We start from the raw sequence: 13103 nt of genomic DNA on the forward strand, positions 1-13103 counted from the left end.
ACCCATCATTGTTAGATGCCTGTAAATTCCCTGAACACAAACTGAAATTACATGTGCGTGCTAGAAGAAAGCTGTCAGTCCTCTACCCTTCGTTTAATCCAGACTTGGCACTAACCCTATACAATACACTATACGTTGCAGCTTGGTTTCAGGGTTAGGACGCAGGGAGGACAAAGGTTTCTGGTTATCTAGACTCAGTGTACACTGTGTAGATCAGGACACTGTGTTTCTGTTTGGGCGCTGACATTTACTATGTATGTGTTCTTGGGTAAACTGAGTCACCTCTACGGGCTTCCATTTCTGAATCTATAGAACAAGGAGACAGAACCAGACAATTCAGAACTAACACTGCACAACTCCATCAAGTGTAATCCAAGCTATCATTACTGTGAGACAGTACTGCATCATAAAAAGCCCAAGGGCTCTGGAAACAGACTGCTTTGGTTTCCATCTTGGCACCACTCTTAAGAGCTGTCGGACCTTGGAAAAATGACTTAGCCTCTCTGTGTCTCGGTTTCACTTCTGAAAATGGACATAATGATTCTTCAAAGAGTTGTGAGGAATAAATGAGAAAATGCATGTAAAGTGTTCACCTCTTCAAGTGTGACCTCCTGGCACACTGAATGATTTCAACAAATGTTTGTTACTGTTATCATTCCAATTTCATTCTAAAATGTACCTAAATTCAATTTCATTTAAAAATGTATGTAAAAACTGAAAGGGAAACAAACTCCAAAGTGTTAACAATGCTGACCTTTGCACCGTGGGGTTATGGGGGGTCATTCTTTTGTATTTTCAAGTTTTTTTAAAATAAAATGTACTACTGTTTTGGCAGAAAAGACTTTGCTTTTAAGAATGACTACTAGCCTCTTTCAATTCTTCCAGAATACTTGGCTGTTATTACTTCAGATGAAAGGCAGATCCGCCTACTGAAACGCCATTCCTCATTGTGTTTTCTTTCCGGCACTGGAGACATTTCCACTGTCACCCCAATGCTCTGGAACAAAGGCTGAGGAAAAGCCTGAGTCCCGGACAGACGTCAAAATCTAACCCTGCACCACCTCTGCAATGAACCAGGCCTCCAGCACAACACACCAAGTTAGCTCACCTTACTCACCGGACACGGGCACAGCAACTCAGTCACCACCAGTGCGGCTTGGACACACTGTGCAGGATTCACGGAAGGCTGTCTCCCAGCACACTCTGTATTAACCCGCTAAAGCTCCAGAGGGAGATGAACCAAAAAGGAAGGGTACCAACACAGAGGCACACCACCCACCCCCCAGCAAACAGAACCAGAATGTAGGGCTCCTGTGGACCCTGGAACGACAGGGACTGAGGCAGGAGTCCTCTGAGCTTCTGGAGGCCACAGAGTAGCCACAATGTGTAGGGATGCAGAGCTATCAGAACAATGTGACAGATGACAACGGCCTGCTTAGTCTCAAGGCTGAAGACAATGAATCTTTGCTTAAAGAAAGGCTGTTTGAGCCTCAGGCATTACAAGAAAAGGGTCAGATCCTTCAAATGGGCTGGCATTTCCAAGGCAACAGGTATTTCCAAGTACATGTGAGTGAAGATTTATGCATAGGTCCACAAGGACCTGCATGTTCAATACCTGAAGGCTTTTACAAGTCTTCGTGGCCTTGGTATGTAAGTCAGTATCACTGACATTTTTTACTATTAATCACTTTAGTTGAACTCTATTTCAGGTCTAGAGTCTAGGCCAACCTTGTCCAATCCACGGCCCAGCATGGTTTTGAATGCAGCCCAACACAAATTCGTAAACTTTCTTAAATCGGTATGAGATTTTTTTTTTTTTTTTTGAGATAGTCTCACTCTGTCACCCAGGTTGGAGTGCAGTGGCACAATCTCGGCTCACTGCAACCTCCGCCTCCTGGGTTCAAGTGATTCTCCTGCCTCAGCCTCCCGAGTAGCTGGAACTAAGGCACATGCCACCACACCCAGCTAATTTTTGTATTTTTAGTAGAGATGGAGTTTCACAATGTTGGCCAGGCTGGTCTCAAACTCCTGACCTCAGGTGATCCGCCCACATCGGCCTCCCAAAGTGCTGGGATTACAGGCATGAGCCACCACGCCTGGCCAGTATGAGGTTGTTTTCTTTTTTTTAAGCTCATTGGCTATCGTTAGTGTTAGTGTATTTTATGTGTGGCTCAAGACAGTACTTCTTATTCCAATGTAGCTCAGGGACACCAAAAGATTGGAAACCCCTGGTCTAGGCTGCTCCTATGATATGCCACCCAGAATGTGCTAGGCTTTGCCATCGTATTAATGTCAAAATCTCAGTGGCTATAAAAGAAAGGCTTATTCCATGCAAATGCTAAAAAGTTGGCTGTGAGTCAGTGAGGGGACCCAGGTTACGGTGGGGCCTCTACCGTCTGGACGTTCTCTAAAAGACAGAGAACTCATTACACTGACCCTACCTAACTTCTAGGCGACAGGGGAGTATAATCCTATTACATGCCCACGAGGTAAAATATCATGTTAGTGACATGTGTAGTACCTTTCTTAATTGTTAAAAACTCTCTGAGGTAGGTTCTACTATTATTACTATTTTATAAACTAGTCACAGAGAAGTTAAGTAAATTGCCTGGGGGCACACAGCCAGTAACCGGCAGGGCCAGGCTGGAAATTCTGGTTGTCTGTCTCCAGTGCCTACCTGCCTAAAAATGACTGAATACTTTTATTGTGAGTCAGGCACTGTGCTAAAGATTTTTTAATGCATTCATATATTCTTCACACCAACCCTTTTATGAGAAAACCGAGACTTGTAAAGGGTATGTTTCTTGAAGCCCATGAATAATAAATAGCTTAGGTGGGGCTCAACTCAGGTTTATGAAATATGCAAGGCTTAGCAAGATCTGTACCAGCTCAGCCCCAGATCCTGCGAGAACCTCTGCAATGCCCTTAACATGGTCATCCATTGCATGGATAATCTGGGCTTCGTTTAGACTACTCTGTCAGAAAATTCTCCCTCAGGCTGAACTTGAAATAATCGTGGCTGTAACTTTGTGTCCACAGCTCTGGTGTGGCTTCCTGGAGCCACATCAATCAGGTCTGATATAGTCTATAAAATCTATTCTATTTTTTTTTTTTTTTGAGACAGTCTCTTTCTGTCGCCCAGGCTGGAGTGCAGTGTCGCGATCTCCACTCACTGCAAATTCCAATGTTCAAGTGATTCCCGTCTCAGCCTCCCGAGAAGCTGGGATTACAGGTGAGTGCCACCACGCCCTGCTAATTTTTTTTTTTTTTTTTTTTTTTTTTTTTTAGAAGAGATGGGGTTTTACTATGTTGGCCAGGCTGGTCTTGAACTCCTGGCTTTAAGTGACCCACTTTGTTCCATATTCTAAAATATAAACAGTGATTTGGGCCAAATAACTTTATGAAGATAAAAAAGCTTACTGCTTGTATTGGAACAACGCCTACGCATTTACAATCACTAAGAGAAGAGAGAGAATGAGATTAAAAACAGAAGATAAAAATAAAAGATAAAGGACCTCTGGAGAAAGAAGCCCTGTCCCTAAGGGCCTAGCAAGTGAGGGGTTCATACCTGCCCATGTGGGAAAAGGCAAACAGCAGATAAGCCCTGGATCTGCCTGGAGGGAAGGGAGAGTGCCCTTCTCTGTGCTGGCTGATACAGCTGGGAGACCGATGTGGGGCTCAGCATGGCCCCACAGTGGGGTACCTTTGTGTGTTCTCCCAGAAGAACAGGAGCTTTTCTATCAGAAACAAGCGGGGTTGTGTCCTCACGCTTCCGGAGACTGGAGTTGCTCCTGTGTTCTCAGGAGAGGCGGGAGACGGCGCAGGGTCTGAAACATGGGGGACAATGTGCACCCGCAACAAACTACCAACACTGGAGAGGAGCCCCTGGATGTTATCGGGCTCAGCCTAGATGAGTGAGTTTATGTGAAAATGAGAAATGACCGAGAGCTTCAAGGCAGATCACATGCTTATGATCAACATTTAAATATGATCTTGGGAGATGAGGAAGAAACCGCGACTACTATAGAAATTGATGAAGAAACATACGAAGAGATATATAAATCAAGGAAACAGAATATTCCAATGCTCTTTGTCCTGGGAGATGGTCGTGCTGGTTGCCCCTCCATTGACAGTTGGCTGAAACAATTTGTCCTGTATGGAAAATAGGAGACTTCGTACAGTAGCCTTTCTAAATGTACAAGGCATTCAAAAGAGAAACCTGCATACATTCTGATATTAAGAAATAATTCTGGGGATTCTCCCACTCCTGAAATGAATTGATCTGCAGATAATTCACAACTTCTTAAGCTAAATGGCATTTTAACTTTTCTAAAGCTCTTCAATAAATATGACCACCAAGATGCAGAGCTCTTTTTCAGGACTTGTTTTGCTCTGTTATCCTTACAGACAAGTTCTGATTTTTTTTTTCTTTAAATTAAAATTGGTGTTTCCTCGTAGGAAAAAAAAAAAAAGAAATATATAAGATACAGTGGCTGGATGCGGTGGCTCACACCTGTAATCTCAGCACTTTGGGAGGGGAGATTGCTTTAGCCCAGGAGTTCGAAACCAGCCTGGGCAATATGGTGAAACCCTGTCTCTACCAAAAAAAAAACAAACCCAAAATTAGCCAGGCATGGTGGCATGCACTTGTAATCCTGACTACTCGGGAGGTTGAGGCAGGAGGGTCAAGAGCCTGGGAGGTGGAGGTTGCAGTGAGCATGAATCGCGCCACTGCACTCCAGCCTGGCAGCCTGGGCAACAGAGGGAGACCCTGTCTCTAAATAAATAAATATACGTATATGAGAGATACCCCTAGCCCATCTCCCTCTTGCTATCCTGGGGTCACACTTGACATGCACTTGCAAAATGTCTAGCCAGTCAGTGAACAGGGAAGCTAACTGAACCACCGGATCCCAGCATCCTTGCTAACAGAGCTAACCTATACTAGAAAAATAACTCCAGAGGCTGGATAAGGCTCCTTGTTATCTGTTACTAGAAACATATTACTACCTTCATGGGACACCTACACAGAATATTCAATACCTACATTTGCTAGAAGAAAGCTGCACTTTCCCCCACTGTGTGCTGGAGAGGAAAAATCTTAAGGACCTTCATATGATATCCAGAAGGACATTTTATTAGGAGAGTGTCTTAGTACAGTGTTTGTTCTAACTTGTTTAGACAAGGAACATTTCCTTTCATAGTTCAGGTCTGACAATAGCACACTCTGAACTTTAAATAAGTGCACCGTGTACAGCACGGGAACTGAGTCAATAGTTTTGCCATGAAGGTTTTATTCCTCGCATCCCCCCTTCTTCCTCTCTTGGCATCACTGACAAAAGAAATTCTGTAGCCTCAAGAATCCTATTTCCGGCCGGGTGCAGTGGCTCACACTTGTAATCTAAGTACTTTGGGAGGCTGAGGTGGGTGGATCACTTGAGGTCAGGAGTTTGAGACCAGCCTGGCCTACATGATGAAACCCTGTCTCTACTAAAAATGCAAAAAAAATCAGCCGGGTGTGGTGGCAGGTGCCTGTAATCCCAGCTACTCAGGAGGCTGAGGCAGGAGAATCACTTGGACCCCGGAGGCAGAGGCTGCAGTAAGCCAAGATTGCGCCACTGCATTTGAGCCTGGACAACAGGCTCCATCTCAAAAAAAAAAAAAAAATTCTATTTCCTGAGAGCAGGTAAAGTAAAATCTCATTACTCTGGAATTAGGGATCATTTGGAACAGGAGCTAGAATACACATATCTTTCATGGCCCAATCCTTTCTCTAGACACTGCAAATTAATAGTGTAAAGGAGATTAGGCAGTGTTTAAGAGTCTCAAAAACAAATTCTTCAAGCATCCTCAAGCACTCACAAACACCTGATACTGTAATTAGAAATAATTATCTTCGGCCAGGCGCGGTGGCTCATGCCTGTAATCCCAACACTCTGGGAGGCTGAGGTGGGCAGATCACCTGAGCTCAGGAGTTAGAGACTAGCCTGGCCAACATGGCGAAACCCCGTCTCTAATAAAAATAGAAAAATTAGTCAGGCATGGTGGCAGGTGCCTGTAATCCCAGCTAATCGAAAGGCTGTGGCAGGAGAATCGCTTGAACCTGGGAGGTGGAGGTTACAGTGAGCAGAGATTGCACCACTGCACTCCAGCCTGGGAGACAGAGCAAGACTCTGTCTCAAAAGAAAAGAAAAAACAAAAAGAGCCAGGCATGGTGGCGGGTGCCTGTAATCCCAGCTACTCAGGAGGCTGAGGCAGGAGAATCACTTGGACCCTGGAGGCAGAGGTTGCAGTGAGCCAAGACTGTGCCACTGCATTCAAGCCTGGACAACAGGCTCCATCTAAAAAAAAAAAAGGAGAAGGAGAAGGAGAAGGAGAAGGAGGAGAAGGAGGAGAAGAAGAAGAAGAAGAAGGAGGAGAAGGAGGAGGAGGAGGAGGAGGAGGAGGAGGAGGAGGAGGAGGAGAGAAGAAGAAGAAGAAGAAGAAGAAGAAGAAGAAGAAGAAGAAGAAGAAGAAGAAGAAGAAGAAGAAGAAGAAGAAGAAGAAGAAGAAGAATTCTATTTCCTGAGAGCAGGTAAAGTAAAATCTCGTCACTCTAGAATTAGGGATCATTTGGAACAGGGGCTAGAATACATATATCTTTCATGGCCCAGTCCTTTCTCCAGACACTGCAAATTAATAGTGTAAAGGAGATTAGGCAGTGTTTAAGATTCTGAAAAACAAATTCTTCAAGCATCCTCAAGCACTCACAAACACTTGATACTGTAATTAGAAATAATTATCTTCTCATTAAGCCTCTACCAGGAAACAGTGGTAATCTCCTTTGAGTTACATGCACTTAAAAAATGTATCTTTCTTCAAAACAGCTTATAAATCACACTTCCAATAAATACAAACTAATTCTTTATAAAATTAGTCTGACCTGGTAAAGATTTCTACGTACTAAATCTATGTAAGAATTAAAGGGGGAGAAAGGCCAGATTCAGCAAGAATGTCCCTTGAAAAGTAGAAGGGAAGGCTACAGTGATGAAAATAGACCAACCTTACATGAGCACCAATTGCAAGGCAAGGACAGCCACAGTCCCTGGGGAGGAAACTGGAGGGATGTGAGGCAACACCCAAAAAAGGCAACTTCTAAGAGGAGCAGGGAGTCTCTGGGGACCCTGTGTACCTTGAAAACGAGCAAGTTTGGGAAAGGGAAGTGTACATTTATTTAGTATCTGCCCCTTACCTCTCCAGGCCTGGGAACTAAGAACCATGCCTTTTAAATTTAAATATATATATATATATATATATATATATACACACACACACACACAGAGTGAGAGAGAGAGAGGTCTCTCACTCTGTCACCCAGGCTGGAGTGCAGTGATGCCATCACTAGCTCACTGCAACCTTGAACTCCTGGGCTCAAGTTATCCTCTCGCCCTAACCTCCCAAAGTGTTGGGATTACAGGCATGAGCCACCGTGTCTGGCAGAACCAGGCCTAATTTTAGGACTAAACACAGAACAAATGTCCACTGAAGCTTTTAGTTCCTAACTCAGAAGGAGAGAAGGGGTGAGCAAGAGCTGCTAGGCACTAAACTTAAGGTCTTCTGGGGGCAGTTCTGGAAAATTTCCCATCCATGCTTGTTCATTCCCATAGGTTTCTGGCAGTGTCTGTCAGTAAAACCTCCCCAGGAAGAGGGGAAGCCAGCAAGGAAGGGGATGTGGGAATATCGAGTTTACTCTGGGAGAACCACCCCCAGGAAAAATGAGTCTCTGAGGCCCTTAGTCAGAGAGCAGAGAAAAGAGGCCAAGCCTGGGAGCAGAGGGTCTGCCTACTGCCCTGCCCTGGCAGCCCAGTCTTCTACATTTCCCATCACATTCATTCACCACCTCACTTACCCCTAAAACACACAGGGTGGGCCTTCTTAGAAGGGACCTGTACTTAGTGTAAGTTTCTAAACGATAGTTACAAATCCGGCACCTGTCTTGCAGAGTCTTTCGGCATCTCCAGCCTGAACGAACTCTATCACGCCATGCTGTGTTCATTATAGGCACCCTGCACAAAAGGGAAAGTAACTTGTCTCCTAAAGTATAGCTTCCTAGATAAATAAGTGAATATAACAGGGGTGTGCAGTGTTATCTATCAGATAACAATAATTTTTTCCCTTTTTGCCTCAGATGCTAGGAAATTCAGAATCAAACTTACAGTAACTGTTAGATCTGGTGATCAGCCTATATGTTTTCCCCTTCTTTTTCGACTTTCGGATATTAGCACTACTCTAACTATATTTTCCATGTGTCTTATCATAATCATAATCTTAGTGGAAAGAGGTGGGTATACTTTAACCTGCTTACTAAGAGGCTAGGTATGTCATCTTGCCCAGAGATGAACACTATACCAGCATTCCTATGTTTAATAGGGGGAATGTGGTCAAACATACCCAGCTCATGAACCTGCACTGCGACTTCCCCATCCCCATTCCTAGGGCATCCAGAGAAAGCCACATAATGGTCACAACTTGGCTCATGTCCTTTGAAAAGTTGCTACGTAAGACTGAGCCAGGAAATAGCGTTTGGTACTGGAGCCCCAAAGTGCATTCCCAAAGCATATGCAAGCCTCATAATTAAATTTTTCTCTGAGGGTGAGGGTTTCATTTATTTTTGGTAGTATAACAAATACTGGAGGGAAAAACATGTACTGGATGATTGGCAGTATAGAATTTTCTTATAAATGGATCAGAATACTACTAGCTATCAGACAAGGCTTAGAAATAAGTAGCTATTCAAGAGTAGAAGAAAAACTGATCAACAGTCATTTCTTCCCCTTTTGCAATGCTGAAGCTAATTTTGCACAGTTTTATTTTTTCTAATATATGCCAGCAGTATTATCACCAAATGGCAATTAGAACTAAAAAGCTGCCTTTAGTTGTATCAAAATAATATAGCATTCCACTTAAAGAAAAAAAAATGTCCATGAAAAGTACATTCAATCGATATTTTGGTACAGTATTTCTGGCACAGAAAAACAGCCTTACTTTGAAGTTGTGCTCGGCCTTCAAATGAGGCCATCAACATAAAAACAGATTCCCTTGGGTTGAATAAAATCATCTTTTCAAAAGATAAATCAGATTATACCCTGTTCTTTCCCAAAGATCTTTAATGTTCCCTAAAGTGTGAAATACTTAACAAAGAATTTAAGGCTCTGTTGATCAGGGTCCTATCCTAGTCATTTTCCAGCAGGTCCATCCATCCTGATGTTTTGAGTACATCTATGTATAGCCCCTAGGGTAAGGCTGGACCTTTATATACACTCTCCTTTAATCCTCATATCTCCATGTCATTAGCTCTGCCTTGCAGATTTGAAAGGGGGAGGCATCAAATAAGTTATGGTGACAGCTAAGAAGACACAGAGCCAGGATTTGTACTAATGTCTAGTTTTTAACCTTCATCTTATTCCATGTGTGTGACGAGCCAGTCACACCTGAACACTGCATGCACTTTGCTATTTCTATGTCTGTTCCTCACCCTAGCATGGTCTCCTTCCCAATTCACCTTTCAAGGACCAAGTCAAACAATGTCTCTTCCACAGAGGTTCTCCCACCCCCACGCCCAGCTAGGATTGACTGCTTCCTTTGTGCTTCCTCCCATTTGCACTGACTCCTCATACAGTGCTTATTCTTCCAAGTATGACAGGTATTTGAATAACACATTTGTTCCTCCAACATTTGGATGCCTCCTTGGAGAGAAGGATCATCTATCATCTACTAGGCCACCTGTGTCTGCTCCACACTCTTTCCTCAATAGGACCTTAGTGCTTATTAAGTGAATCAGTTGCTGACTAGCAGCCAACTAGGGCAGCCAGTTGTTTAGGGACAAGTGGCTGCCCTAGTTGTTTACATTTGCTCAGCTGTTTGCAATGAGATCAAGAAGAACCTGCAACTGAGGTTGTGCTGGGTTGCTTTCAAAACAGACCGAACCATGAATGGTTCATGGCTTGTGACACATGTGAGAGGTCAAATAGGAAACTGATGTTTCATGGCTCTTCACTGCTCCAAGCAGAATATAGGTAATCAATTACCAAATGATAAATATTGCCAGGCATGGTGGCTCATGCCTATAATTCCAGCACTTTGGGAGGCAGAGGCAGGAGGATCACTGGAGCCCAGGAGTTTGAGACCAGCCTGGGCAACACAGTAAGTCCCTGTCTCTATTAAAAAATATATATATATAAAAAAATTAGCCAGGCCTGCTGGCGTGCCTGTAGTCGCAGCTACTCAGGAGGCTGAGGTGGGAGGACTGATTGAGCCCAGGGGTTTGAGGCTGCAGTGAACTATGATTGCTCCCTTGCACTCCAGCCTGGGCGACAAAGCCAGACTCTGTCTCTAAGAAAGAAAAAGAAAAAAAAATTAAGATCTCCCACGTACAGAATATGCAGGTATGATCCTTTCCTCCCTAAGGGACCTTTTCCCTGTAGGGACCATCGTAATTGTGGCAGACAACTCAGGTGCCTCCTCCTTTGGACACACCCATATGTTCTGACTCAATCCATTATTTGTGATGGCTTAAGGAAGCAGTCTTAAATAATTTCTCAGGCCAGGTGCAGCAGCTCATGCCTGTAATCCCAGCACTCTGGGAGGCTGAGGCAGGTGGATCACCTGAGGTCAGGAGTTCGAGACCAGCCTGGTCCAATATGGCAAAACTCCATCTCTACTAAAAATACAAAAACTAGCCGGGAATGGTGGTGCATGTCTATAATCCCAGCTACTCAGTGGGGCTGAGGCAGGAGAATCGCTTGAACCTGGGAGGCGGAGGTTGCAGTGAGCCAAGATCGCGCCATTGCACTCCAGCCTGGACAACAGAGAGAGACTCTGTCTCAAAAAAAATAAATAAATTAATAATAAAAATAAAATAATTTCTCTAATGCACCAGCAAGGTTCTGAAATGTAGTTTCTTGTCACTTAGGAAATCACAATTTGATAGAACATGAACACAGAAATGAAGGAATTCTTTTACCCTCCAAAGTCCAAGAAGGCAACGACTTGTTTAAAGGACACAAGCAGGCCTCAAGAAGAATGGCTCAAGAGAGGACAGAATCTTGCCAGGATCATTCAAGTTTATCAGAAAAGAAAAGCCACCAGTTACTAAAGACTTATCAGCATCAAATAATTTCCTAAATGTTTCCGGTACCTTATTTTATTTTTCCTTTCAAGAATCTGATATTAGAATTAAAACCCCCATCTTCTCAGAAAAGTGACTTACTAGGACTCAAAGCTAATAAGTGGCAGAGCCATGTGATTCCAGCCCAGGTGCACCTGGCTCCAGGAATATCCTACCTTTTCTTGAGCTCTTTCTGTGTACGCCAAACCATTTATCATACATATACCTGTTTCCTATAACCCCTAAAACCCCTCAAATCTACTTAGTTTACTCAAATCATTGTGCTACCATTAAATACTGCAAATGTGAAAAATATGTATGATAGAGAAACAGAAGAGCAAAAACAGACTCCTTTAGACTCCTGGGTGCCACAAGGCAATTACTGGAGATGTTCTCAATTTGGCATTTGTAAGTTCTCAATTTTGGCATTCATAAGTAGGAGAAGAAACGAGCTTAAATCCCAAGATACCTTGCATAATAAAAAAATGTGGGTTACTTCTGTTTTACCCACTACCAAAGATCCTCAAGGCCAGCTTATACATAAACTCCCTCTTTGGCTAAAGCTCCAGCAGGTTCTACAGTCATTAAATGCTCTGCTGTCAATAAGAGGAGGCTTTCTTCTCCCACAGCCACAGACTTTTAAAGGCTCCAAAGATTCGTGTTTCAGGCAGAGAACAGTCCTCCTCTAAGATCATACTGTTTTGTGATCTGGGATAAAAGAAACGACAAAGAAATAAAACAAATGGTGGGCTGTGATTTTAAAGATAAACACTGTATCATGACCCTTCTTAGAACCTAAGTCTATATTTGGGTTGGCTGTATTTCCAAACACAGGCAACAGACTCCCAGGACCCACTCGCAGCAACCAGGTAGCTCAGACCTCATGGGAAAGCTCTGATTCCAGAGCCATGTATCCTAAATAAAGGTTTGCTTCCAGGGTGGTAGCATAAGTTAGTGGTTAAAGGCACAGATTTCAGAGCCAGACTGCCTAGGTTCAGCACTGCCATGTGAATTGCCTCATCTTGGGCAAGCTACTTTCTCTATGCCTTGATTTTCTCATCTGTAAAATGAGGACGGCAGTATCTACTAGTTCACAGTGTGACTGTGAGGATTACAGGAATTCATGATAGGGTCTTGTACAGAGTAAGTGCTATAGGTGTTGGCCATGGTTTATTAAACCTAACATACCCCAGATAGGTGGGTTCTTCAGAAGACTCCAGAGCCAAGAACAGTGATGCTGCTGTCACCATCATTAAGCTCTTTCAACAGAAGCCAATCATTGTCCCCGCTGCCCCCACATGCACGGAGTATTTGTGTGTACACAAACTGCTGCTTATCTATGCATCTTGCAGCAGAAAGGAGGGTGGAGAGTGGAGAACAGGGTCTCAAATTCATACCAGAAGGTCCCTTAAGAATCAAGTTTCAATGAACCTGAACAGGAAAGATAATTTTTAAAAGATACCCCCCCCCCCAACACACACACACAAGCCTAAGATACTGCTTTACAGAGTCTTACCTAGTATTTAATTTGACTTGTATAAAGGTACTTCATGTAAAATGACTAAACTTTACATTCTCAACAGCCAGCTCTTAATGCTTTTATAATTGTCATGAGTTTTCTATGTTGCTATTTTCAGTAAAACTAGGACTCTGAAGTTAAGACCCTAAAGACAGATGTCTAACATTTTCCACCTCCAAGTCTTTAAGCAAAACAAGAGAAAATCGTATTAGAGAGACATATCTAATGATTATAACTTGCTACTTCCTCTATAAAACCTCCTTAGCCTACTTTTTGAGAGTATTATGGCATGACCAGGCACAGTGGCATGTGCCTGTAGCCCCAGCTACGCAGGAAGCTGAGCCAGGAGGATCGTTTGAGCCCAAGAGTTGGAGGCCAGCCTGGGTAACACAGCAAGACCCCATCTCTAAAAAAAGGAGTGGTGGTGGGGGAAGAGAG

The 13103-nt window shown here is 43.4% G+C and overlaps 1 protein-coding gene and 1 pseudogene across 4 annotated transcripts in view; one reads left to right on the forward strand and one right to left on the reverse strand.

Moving 5' to 3' along the window:
• The window catches only part of TMCC3 (transmembrane and coiled-coil domain family 3), a 307508-nt gene that overhangs the window by 18410 nt on the left and 275995 nt on the right, over positions 1 to 13103 (reverse strand). The gene's annotated exons all lie outside the window — the stretch shown is intronic.
• Positions 3835 to 4141, forward strand: LOC129136679 (U6 snRNA-associated Sm-like protein LSm3; annotated as a pseudogene).

This window comes from Pan troglodytes, chromosome 10 (assembly GCF_028858775.2).
Source record: "Pan troglodytes isolate AG18354 chromosome 10, NHGRI_mPanTro3-v2.0_pri, whole genome shotgun sequence".
Lineage (NCBI taxonomy): Eukaryota > Metazoa > Chordata > Mammalia > Primates > Hominidae > Pan > Pan troglodytes.